The following is an 11,899-nucleotide window of genomic DNA, read 5'->3' on the forward strand; positions in this document are numbered from 1 at the left end:
TGTTTTAAAATTGAGTTAAAGTATCCTATTGAAACTAGTGTCACAGATAATATTTTTATTGAACACTAGAGCACGGTCCAATTTAAGATTGGAGCTTTTCCATTAAGACTCTTCCAGAAGGCTTAAATGCAGTTGCACTAAACCATATGTATGCTGTATGCAATATTATGGTTTTACTTATAGATTTTACATATATAATATATTTTATATTTTTTTACATATGCACTAAATAACATATATATTTCTATTTCCATATTTTGGGCTGTTTTACAAAACAATGTATAACAGTAACTACAACTATGCAAACAGCTTTACATCAGAAGACAATAAATAATTAAAGCGTTACCTACAGTAACTAAAAGACTGTTGAACAATCATAAATTTTGCCTGATTCAAAGCAAACTTAAACACAAACAAACAAACAAAATCCCGCCCCTCCCCCAAAAAACAAAACCAAACCAAGAATCCTTATTGTATGAAAAGCTACAGCAATTTGAAGTTTCAGTCTGTGATACAACTTGAGATCCAGAGACCAGCAGGAAGGTGGAAAGGGGGTAAGAGAGATGAACATTATCATCAATGGTAGAGAACAAACAGTAACAGCAAAGCATTGAATTTTATCTTTAGAAATGAATCAAAACCTCCTAAATAGCAATGAAAGAATACAGAAATACAAAAGCCAAACTTAGAGTCATTTATAAGCGAATATTTGTAGCATATTTCCAACCTACCACAGTAGGAAAATTCATGAATAATTTTAGTGGCATTTATGTGATCTACTTTCTTCCTGTACGGTGTTTGTCTAATGTAATGAGATCTGGATTGGCTGAATAGAATACAGATTTTAGAGTGTTATACCTGACAATGATCATGCATGTTAGGAGGTGAGGGGTGGAAGTAAACAGAGCATTTTTAAGGTATGTAATACTGGATGTTAATATTGACACTCAGCTGCACTAGAAAGGAGCTTATCACTACTAAATTAACAATGCTTAAAAATTAACAGTCCTATATGCTTCACAGATTACACAGGCACCTTCTATATAAATATTTTTTTTATTATTATTATTGTTTCTATTCAGGTAAAAGCCATGACATTCTAATTTCATTTGAACAATTCGAGTCCCATTCTCTGAGGCAGACAATGTGGGAGAAGTATGACCGACAGAAGATGGATTCGCTTTATTCTCTGAAATTGAAGTGAAAATTACTTTTGTGTCACTACATTTTAATCTATTCTTCCCATGAATATACATACCAGTACACACATATGTATCTCTCAATAGATGTATCTTATTACCATTCTAGACACTAAAAATTGAGTCTCATTTACAGCTCCAGAAATTTAAATAGGATTAGACAGAAAACTTTCACTTTTTGTTGCAAGCATTGCATATGTACAGTAGTATTCACCAAGCAGATAGTGTGGAAGTCTTTTCTGCTCTCAAAATAAAGCCAGAAAATTTTAGGCAGAATAGGACTGGGGTTGTCTATAGTACAAGTTAGAGAGATCTCTTTGTTTAAAAGGGGAAGTAAGTCAGCACCTTGTTAGTTGTGGTCTTATGTCTCTCTTCCATTCTTTGGGCCCTGTTTTCTAGGTTCTTACTTTTTGTCTACTACAATTCCATCCAACTTTTGAATAACCAGACAAATCCCTAGTAGCCACAAGTACATTCATGTCTTCAGAAAGTTTGTGTTTGTGCGGGATGCAAGGGGTGGTATTCTCTTTCCCCTGAGAAGGAATTGACCTTCAGAGTTTTTTCACGCAAAGGACACCGCTTTCTTGACTGGGCTTGTACCCTAAGACGGTCTAGGGATGGCATTCCTAAAACAATTGCTAAGCCAAGCTGATGTGAAAACTCAGATGCTGTGTGTGAAAACAGAGAGAAAGTTTTCCCTTCTCAAAAGATGAAGCAGATTCCAAGCTGGTATCAGCTACCACAGCTCCACTGAAATTGTGAGAATTTACAGCAGTGAAGCATCTGTCTCCAGAGAGTTTTTTATATTAAGGATTTCTATTAAGGATTTTCTCCAGAGTTCTGCTGCTTTGTCACAATCCCAGTGGCTACAATTCCAGGAAGGCTTATCTTGCTTAATGTCCAAATGAGCTATGTATTTTCCTCCATTTTTCAAACACCGCCTTTATGTCATATTCTTTGTAATAGGAAAACTGCAGCTGACTTGTTTATATTTGCAGCAGATACAAGAGTCTCAAGATAATTTCTTAACAAATCATTTATAAGCCTGTGAGCATACCTGCCAACTTTGATAGGGGAAATATGGCATGTGAAGAACAATGAGTCTGCAGGGAAAGAATACAGAGAAAACGACTTCTGACATAGACAGGAGGTAATGTTTTCAGCTCAGAACAACAGGGACTGCTACAAGGTAAGAGCACTTGGGAAGTCCTTAAGTCTAAGATATGTACTGATATCCTTTTATGGAGTAGGTTTGTGAGATAAATGCGCTATAATATTAGTCCTGGGAAACAGCGACACATTTAATGAGTTGACAGGCTTATATGCAAGGCTCAACGGACTCATTCTTCCAGAAAATACAAAAGTGAAATTATGCAAGATTAGAGCTGATTCTATATCCGAATGTGGTAACAGCTAAGACAGTTCTTCTACAGTGGAGGTTGCATTAGCTCAGATCAAACATAAATTAATCCAATGAACCGATTCTTGAAAGAAAACAACCACTTACCTTTTATTGTTTTCTCACCCTTCAGTAAACTTACTTGGATGGCATTAGTTACAGACTTTGCATTGTAGCATAAGTATAATTAATGCTTTTGGAAGAGGTGAGAAAATCAGTTATTCAACTGAATAATATTTAGATACTATAGAACGGAAAAATACTTCTACCTGAAGCCCCTGAGAGGCTGTTAACATCTATTATATATATCTCAATCTAAGTACAAGGGCAAAAGTTCAAAGAAATCATCATAGACTTGTTATCATGGAATATGTGTTAAAGATAGAAAGGGGAAAGAATTGGATCTCACTCTCATGTTATTAGGCTGACTGAAAAATACATGGCATAAAACATAAGCAGACATTAACATAGTGATATTCTAGCATCAACTGTTACATCTGCTAACTTCTTTCTCCAGGACAGGCCACTGCCAAACTAGTCATGCTTAGGGCTGGCTTTTTCACATTTATCAGTGCTCTACAATAATGGTTTCAAAAAGGGAGTACACCAAAGAAAGAAGAACAAAGAGCAGGTATACATTTTGCTGATTTGGAAATACAATTGCTGTTTTGAAGGGGAGTATTCATATTTACTGCTTACCCACTACTTACCAAACAAAAAGCAGTCTGGGATCATTACATTACTGTAAATTTAATCTGATGGCTAGTTTTTAAGGATAATTCAATCTTCTTGAATTCAAAAACTCCTAAAGCCAGCCATAAGTTATCAGACCAGACACAGCAAAAAATTACTCCTGAGAGAGAAAGGGCAAGAGAGAATCACTTAATATGCTTTCCAGCTTCCCTAAAATTACAGGACTAATTCTTGCCAGCACTTCTGATGGAACAAATTTATTTTGCATGCTAATATAACTGCCTTAAATGCTCATTTCTTCTTCCTCACACCAAACCATCCAACTCACCTCCATCCAGAGTTGCTTTTGCCACTCCTGCAGCTCTTACAGGTTTTCTTTCTACCTTACCTAAAACTAAAGAGTAGAAACAAATAAAGCAGTTCTCTTTACAAATGCAGAGGATGCTGTACAAGTGCAATGTGCTGCAGAGCACCAAGAAGCCACAGCAAATGGAGCTGAATGACTCAGGAAGCCTGAGTATCCCTCTGTGTTCACTCCAGGGAGAGCAGCGGAGATGCCCTAAAGGAGTGAGTGATGGTTCTGCTGTGACACAGTTCACTTGGCAGCAGAGCATGAAGAAGTTGCTATCCAAAGGGATAGGGCTTTTCTTATGGATCTTACATTCTTTTGAAGGTGAAACCTATTTGTGTGCTCATATGGGCTTAGCAGTACCCAGGTCTGAACTTGCATCGTCTTGGAAAGCAAGCTGTCAGGGTCCAAGTACATTCTGTAGCCTGAATGCAGACATCAGCTGAACTCTTTGAAATATATTCAGCCCAAGCAATAATTTGAAGTATGAAATTTTCTTTGCTACACCAAAAACAGGCATGCATCTGCCATCCTCTCTTCCTAAAGGTATCCTCTTTGCAATGCCTTGTCAAATAATTCAAGTTAAACATGGATATACAGGCTACCAGACACAAGCTGATAGGATGGCGTTTCTAAGTTCTGTCTGCACCACTGTTGCTACTGCAAAATTTCACTTCCATTCATGCCTGGTCCTGCTTTATTGATCATAACAATGATCAATTAAATAGTGTCAACCAGTTGCAGGTATTCCAACAAAACTTTACCTTCCCTTTTCTGAAACAGGTCTACATAATGTTTTCATAAAAATCCTCTAAGGCAGATCACATGCGCTTTCCCATTCACCATCAGCAACAGCAGTTGTGTAACTGACACAACAGGAGGAAAAGCTGGTTTGAAGAAATACCTGAAGCTCTGTCCATTTTGCAGTTTAAGTTATCTTTTTCAAAGTGCTGAAATGATTTTGAAAGCCTAAATTTCCAAGGAAGCGAATGTGACTTTGACACACAAGTCACTTAGCCACTGCTAACCTCACTCCATTTCAGACAGATTAAAGCATGTAAGGAGTGAAAATTCTCATTTTCCTTCTAATGTAGGACTCAATAGAGGCTGTGCTTTCTTGGAAAATTTTTTACACTCTCCTTGTTTTATAGCTTATTTCAGAACCAGCAATTTTGCCACTTCCTTAACAACGACAAAAAAAGAAACAACTTTGGAAGGCTTAAGGTTTTTAAAACATTTCTCCCTAGCACAGGATTTTTTTTTTTCCCATCCAAATGTTCTGCTTATTCAAAATATATAGAGGAGGCAGAAAGTTCTAAAAAAGGCAAAACAAGCCACACCCCAATGCATTTAATCCACTTTCATTTCCTTATCTCTGAAACCACTAACACAATCACAGTCTAGCTATCTGTAAGTATCTTTCAGGCAGAAGAGCGTAAAATAAAAGGCTTTGGATGCATGCACTTGCGTGTGCGTCTGCATGTGTGTGTGTGTGTGTGTAGTAGGAAGTTCACATTTTTAAAACAAAGTTTGGACCATTTTTCACAGAAACACACATATTTCCTTTGGGCTTCAAAGAAAGCCTGTATAGTCCAGTCTTGTCCGATCTTAAATTCATGCGAAGAGTCACTGTCAAACACTTCAGAGGAAAGCAAATCTGGCAAAGAGGAACTCTGGCATGTTGTCTTTGATACAGTTCTCCAAGAGACTGCCCAATGGATGAGGTTGAAACAATTTACCTGAAAGTGGTCATGAGTAATGATAATTCTGTCCATTCTGAGTCACAGCTTATTACGCCCTTCTCAGAAACATCTTGTGAAAATGAGCATCCAATTGAAACATGGGCATTGCATTTCAGCTTCCTGAAGTTTCCCAAGTTTTAATCATAAAGAACTTACTGCTTACATAGTATAAGAAGCTCCATATCTACTAATTTATGCAAATCAGACCATAGTAAGGGGACAAACCTAGCAGTTCATAGTTCTATTTTGTTCCTGAGACACCTTTTTTCCCCCTTCAAACTGGTAATTCAAGTTTTCCATAACTTGAAAACACCTGGAAATAACTGACAAATTGGTATTCTAGTCATAATGGTAATTATCTTAATTTTCTTTTACTCATTCTTACAAATAGCTGGTGCACTCTACAGCATTTTTGTTCTAGCATGGGAAATTTACGGCTCAACATCCATCTTACGCATAATCTTCTACTTACCAGTACCTGCAAAACTCATTCCAGTCACAGCCCCTGTGTTCTTCACCCACAGTAATTAAATCTAGCACGAAGTCTGATGATTTTATTTTTCTCTTTTTTCTCCTGTTCGTCCTTAGACATCTTTTCTTGTCAGAACTAGTATTGATTTCCCCCTTCAAAAAAACCCACTTCTGCTGCAAATCAACTCCAAAAGCCACAAAATGTAACAGTGCTCTAAGTAGTGGAGTATCCTTCAGGAAGTGAACTTTGATAATGTCCCCTTTTAACATCCCCCACCTCTGCAACCCTACAACTTTAAATGCTTTTCCAAATACCTTTCTCTTCTGCATTGGGAGTCAATATGTGTGATGCAACTTCAAGAAAAATAAAATACGTGCTTTGTGTTTCTTGGGTCAAGCATCAATAATTCAAAAAGCAGCACAGCTCTGACTGAAGCAAAGCTCAGTTTAGAAGTTAGAGCATTTTATATTCTGCAAAAAGAAAATGAAAGGGAAATAGGCTTTTGTCAGAAGCCCAGAAATTTATGTTTTTTTGTCTAAGAAATAATATTTTTATCTGGTTTTGTTTAACAACTTTCATTTATTTTAATCTTTGACCAATCTCTTAAGTTCACAGTATACTGCCAGCTGCTACTGTGACATCTGCTAGAGAGGGCAGAAATTATTTGCAGGCTACTGAGGAGTGCTGTAGGTTGCAAGACCCTGTCTTTTAAGAGAGGACACAGACAGAAAATTTGTAGCAAAATGTTGTCCTCATCTCCACCCTCAGCTATTGAAGTACCCTATATTCTCAGCAAAAGTAATTAATCTTCTCATCAAAAAGTAGCATAATAATTTAAAAAATAAATTCACAGGATATTCAGCTTCTGGTGGAGTCAGTCAGACCTTTACAAAGTAAACAAATGCTACTGGTCCAAGCTTTGCTTTCCTTGCTCCAAGACATGTGTGGCTCGCATATATCCATTAATTGATCCTCACATCGTTTCTACGAGTAGAACACATAATTCTCAGTAGGCAGATGTAAAAATGAGACATGGAGACTTTAACAGTAAACATGCTTCAATAAACCATAAGTGCTTTCAAATAAGTGATTAGGATTTTTTTATTTTGATAGTAGAGTTAGGCCTACACTAAGTGCTTCTAAAAATCACATCAGAAGCAAAGTGCCAAAAGGAAATCAACAGACAAGTTAGGCACGAGACTTCGACCTTCTGAACTTCAGGCTAGTGCTACAGCCACCATGTCATCCACTCTGCAAACCCACAATAGTGATTTATAGGTGCTTTACAATGAATGGTGTTATGATGCACAGTTCAGCACTTGAGACATACCCCTACATGAAACTCTTTGCAGTGCTTACTCTATGTTTTCAGCACTTGCATTCAAGGTCTGTATTCTCTTGAGAACCACTTAGGAATACAAATCCCAGCCTATCACTTCAAGTCAACTTTGCATATACCATTTTAAAAAGAAGACAACTTAAATTTTTTTTTTAAAAAAAACCAAACCTTGACAATATCAAGATGGTGAAAATCAGCTAATCACAACCAATTAATTCATATGGGTCTTAAATAACTACTGTTTTACAAGAGTGGCTATAAGGGCTGGATGCAAGTGGACTGCTTGTATGTTTAGATGATGATAATGTCCTTCAGAATGGTGGGTCTTGTTCAGTCATTGTGTCACTCAGGACAGCTACTTAAATCAAGCCTATTCACTAAAATATACTTTTGAATGTCATAGAGCTAACTAAAGGCAAGTGTACTTCAACAAGCTAGATATCATCCAGTCAAGAAAAAAGTTCCTAAATCTTTGCATAATCCAGTTCCAGGACCTATGACTGCAGCAAGCAATAAGCAAAAAACTGCACTGTGCAGTAAGGCTAGATGATCCATCACTTGCAGTGCAGCCTGCCGAATTATTTAGTCTCTACTGGTACCTAATTCAAAACTACACTCTAGGAGTTTTAGTTAAATTGCAAACTTCTCATTTGGGTCCTCTACAAACCATGTTCTCTCAGTAAGCTGGGAATGTGACTGCTCTCCAGTTTACACTATTGTGAAATAAGGAAGCTTCTCCAGTGAGGACATCAGCCTGTCAAGCAATTCCATTTCTGCCACGTACATGCTGAATGCTGTGTGTGAATGAACCCCAGATCTTTCAGTGCGTAGACAGCATGGTCTACAGCCCCTAAAATATGGTTCAAACATTGTACATTTTATTTAAATAGGCTCAAGAATGACATGTTCTGGAGGGAAGAGACACCAACAGACACCTCACCACTGTTTAAAATGTTTCTCAATAGGAAAAACAGCTAAAATATCCAAAGTTTTTTTTTTTTTTTGCTTAATGCCTTGCTAATTGAGTGAGTTGCTATCCAAACAGATGCTTTCCAAAAGGGATGTTTCTTAGCCTCTAGAGCTGCAGACTGCTGTGTGATGTACCAACTCACTGATCCATGCTGCCTTCAATTTCCTTTGTTGCTTCCTGTTTCACAAACTAAAGTATAATGTTAACCTTGCAAGTGTAACATCTATTTCTAACACAGTTACCTCCTGCAATTTATTTGGGCAAATTTTCCAAAGACAGTACTTTACACATGAATACCTTCTATATGTATTCTGTGCTTAAAATAAATAAATAAATGGATAGATGGATAACTAAATGTCAACCTTTAAATCTCTTTTCGAAGACAGATCACGTTATCTCATCAGCTGGAGACTACATCAATAGCTGTGACTTAGTCGCTTTACAGAACATTCTCCAAACCTCAGATAAACAGCACCTTATACATGGAAAATAGTGTGTGCAGGAAATATACATTGTATATCTACAAAATGGGCCATATCCCACTGCCATTAAAATTGATGGGAGTTTTGCCATTCACTTCAATGGCATCAGCAGCAGTATATAAAGATGAATTGGCAATAACTGCACACACTGGCGCTTTATGGGTGTGACAATATAAAAGCCCTGTGTGAAGTAATGAAATGACTTACAGCAGTGCTGGGTATGTCAATCTTCCTTCTTTTACCTTCAGTTGCTTTATCAGGAACATTAAACATTTCCCTGGCTAGCCATAGAATCATAAAAATTACAGTTAAAACAGTACCATTAAGTCTACTTCCTGCCAACACAAAATTATTCCTTCTTGTACCTTTTCTAATCCTCTGTACAGCCTAGTTTTATGCCACTCAAATGTTCTGCCATCTACTCCTCTCTGTAAATAATTATTCCATCAGCTACAGACTCACACACTCAGTCAAACCAGATTTTTCCTAGAAAATAAATCAACAAAGCAAAAAAAAAACCTACCAAAAAACATGATATATTGCTCTGAATGACCTCTTATCATCTTATATCACTTTAAGACAATTATAAAAAAATACTTTCAGAGAATTCTATCAGTTACATGTTTCCCTGCATTTCTTACCCTACCACATCCAAATGCAGGCAGTAGTAGCTGCACATTTCCTACTGGTGTGATGGGAAACACAAGCAGGAGGCAGGGAGGTGAACTGTTCATTTAGTTGTCTGAATTTTGAGTAACGTAATTTCAGAACTGTGTTCCAGTAGAGTTGACATCTTTGAGGTAAAGTTTTAGTAGTTTCTAGCAGGCACATTGGAGACTTACTAAAGCTGGAGACTCTTTTCAACAATATATTCATAAGGCACACACACCACCAAACCCTTGATATAGGCAGTCCTTATTTTGTCAGCCAGACAGAATGAGAAGCTTGAGGCCACAGTTATTTCTGGGCAAAATGCAATGAAATGTTCAGTCTAGAAAATACCATTTAATTATCAGTAACATACACATACTTGTCTTATGGTTCTCAATAAGGCTGAAATCATTAAGAATGAAGCTGCCATTCTTTTGTTACTTTCATGATGCTCCTGGCCCATCCACTCCCTACTGACTTATCACACTTCTGGGCTCTACCTTGTTTTAGACAGGGCAGGGATCACCAGCCTTTCTTTTTTAGAGTAGGATGTTCAATAAGCACCAAGTATATTAAAAAGAGGGGAAAGCACATCTAAAAGATGTGCTACGTTTTTATGCACCTTCAAGTCAAGGGACCTTGAGCAGATTACGATGTTACAGGAACACCCATTCAGAGACAGAAGTTTTGCCTTGTTAGTCTGTGCCATACTAAAGTACATAAAAAGACAGTTTGAAAGCCATTCATTTGCAGTCTCACTAAAGCAAGACATGTGCCTCTAGAGACCTCCCCAAGAGCAAAGAAAGCTACTGGAGACAAAGGGAGAATCAGGAGGAGCTGTGTTGGAGTCCATCCCTGACACAGGTGCTGCTATACAAGTATCACACCAGAACAGCATGAGCAACCAAGACACAACAACAGTTAACCTGAATCTCTTTTAGATCCCTGTGAGAACTACTGTGACGCTGCATGTAAACCTTGCCTGTTTTGACTGCTTTATTTGATCAGCCTTGTCAGAAGTAAGGTCAGGCTAAACAGTTATGGGCATTAAAGATGAAAGCCATGCATCATGGAAGCACATGTTTGTAAAGAACAAAGTAAGAATGTCACTAATCAGCCAAGCCTTACTCAAACTTGGGTAGCTGTGCTGCCTTCCTAGTGTTTCTATCTTCTTTGACGAAAGACTTAGTTTAGCAACAACTTTTGGAGCACTTCTTACTACACAATTGATTATTACGTGTGTTTTTAGGCTAGCAGATCCATTTCCTTTTCCTCTGGGACCATGAAGGGTTACATCACCATGACACGTTGGTAAGGGACCATGGTTCTGCCATGTTTATAGGACCATCGCAAAGTGAAACAGTAAGGAAGTATTTAGGTAAGCGACCACCCTACATGCAGCTGTAGGGAGTGGAAATTTTTCAGTGAAATACAAAGACTAGCATGAAACCGAGGTTTATGTTCCATCCATTTCTCTCAAGAGTAGCTGTGACTTTTTTGAAAGGGATGTATTGTTTTGGTACCACTTGAAATACATTTTTGATATGGAGCTATGGGAGCTGTATAATGCTTGCCCCTGTTGAAAACTACGTACAACTACTAAGAAAATAAAACCTTCTAAGGTCATTAGTCCTTGACCTCAAATCTTAAGAGGAAGCCAGGAAGAACAGCCAATGAAAGCATTTTCTGACAAATGTTTCACGATTGCTATCATCTGTCCTACAAAAACCTATCTTTAGTTAAAAAAATCTGTGGGGACACAGCAACAGCATGTAAAAGCTAAGACTAGTAACTGCATATGCTTTGAACTCTCCGATTCAAGTTTGACAAACAGATAACTGAGAACGCTAAGTTTCACTTTTACCTGTGTTTTTACCTGGAAGTTAAGAGACTTCACTAATATGGGTTGTTCAAGTTTCCCCTAGAAGAAAGTCTCATATACAGCCAGAATTGCATAGTTAAATCAGCTTACCACTAAAGCCATATCCTTCTATAGCGCTGACTGCTTAAACCAGATTAGATTTGCAAAATTTCCTCCCACCAAAAAAAATTTCTGATAGGAACACTCTGCTGATTTAGTCATTCATTTGGCAAGAAACAGGTAGCCATGCTCTATAGAAGAGCTCATAGCTAATTTAGCTACTCTGTGAACCTAAAGCTCCACACGGTTTTCATGACTGACGTCCTCAAATAATTTTCTCTGAAGATAGCCACATGAACTAAGGGGATCCTCTCCACCCCAGCAGGTAACTGTGGCTCCCACTCTCCACCAAAGGAACTCTCCTCTTCCCACTAACCAGGCACTCACAGACATTTTCCTGTGCAGGGTACAGCACTGCTGGTCTTACATGCTAAAAGCCACGGCACCTCTCCTCTAGTATTTCACATTTTCTTTCACTGCAGTAGTCTTGATCTTTTTATTTTAACCATCTTTCAGGGTGCTTCACCTTCTCTTTACATGTCTTAGTAAGAAAGCCAAGAGTTTGTTAGTCTCCTGTGTGTAATCTGTTTTTCCACTCTATTCCACAGCAGAGAATGCTTTCGACAAGCCATAATTGAATTGTGTCAGATGTCACTGAACAAAGGATGAAATTTGGCAAATA

Source organism: Cuculus canorus, chromosome 1, assembly GCF_017976375.1.
Source record: "Cuculus canorus isolate bCucCan1 chromosome 1, bCucCan1.pri, whole genome shotgun sequence".
Taxonomy (NCBI): Eukaryota; Metazoa; Chordata; class Aves; order Cuculiformes; family Cuculidae; genus Cuculus; species Cuculus canorus.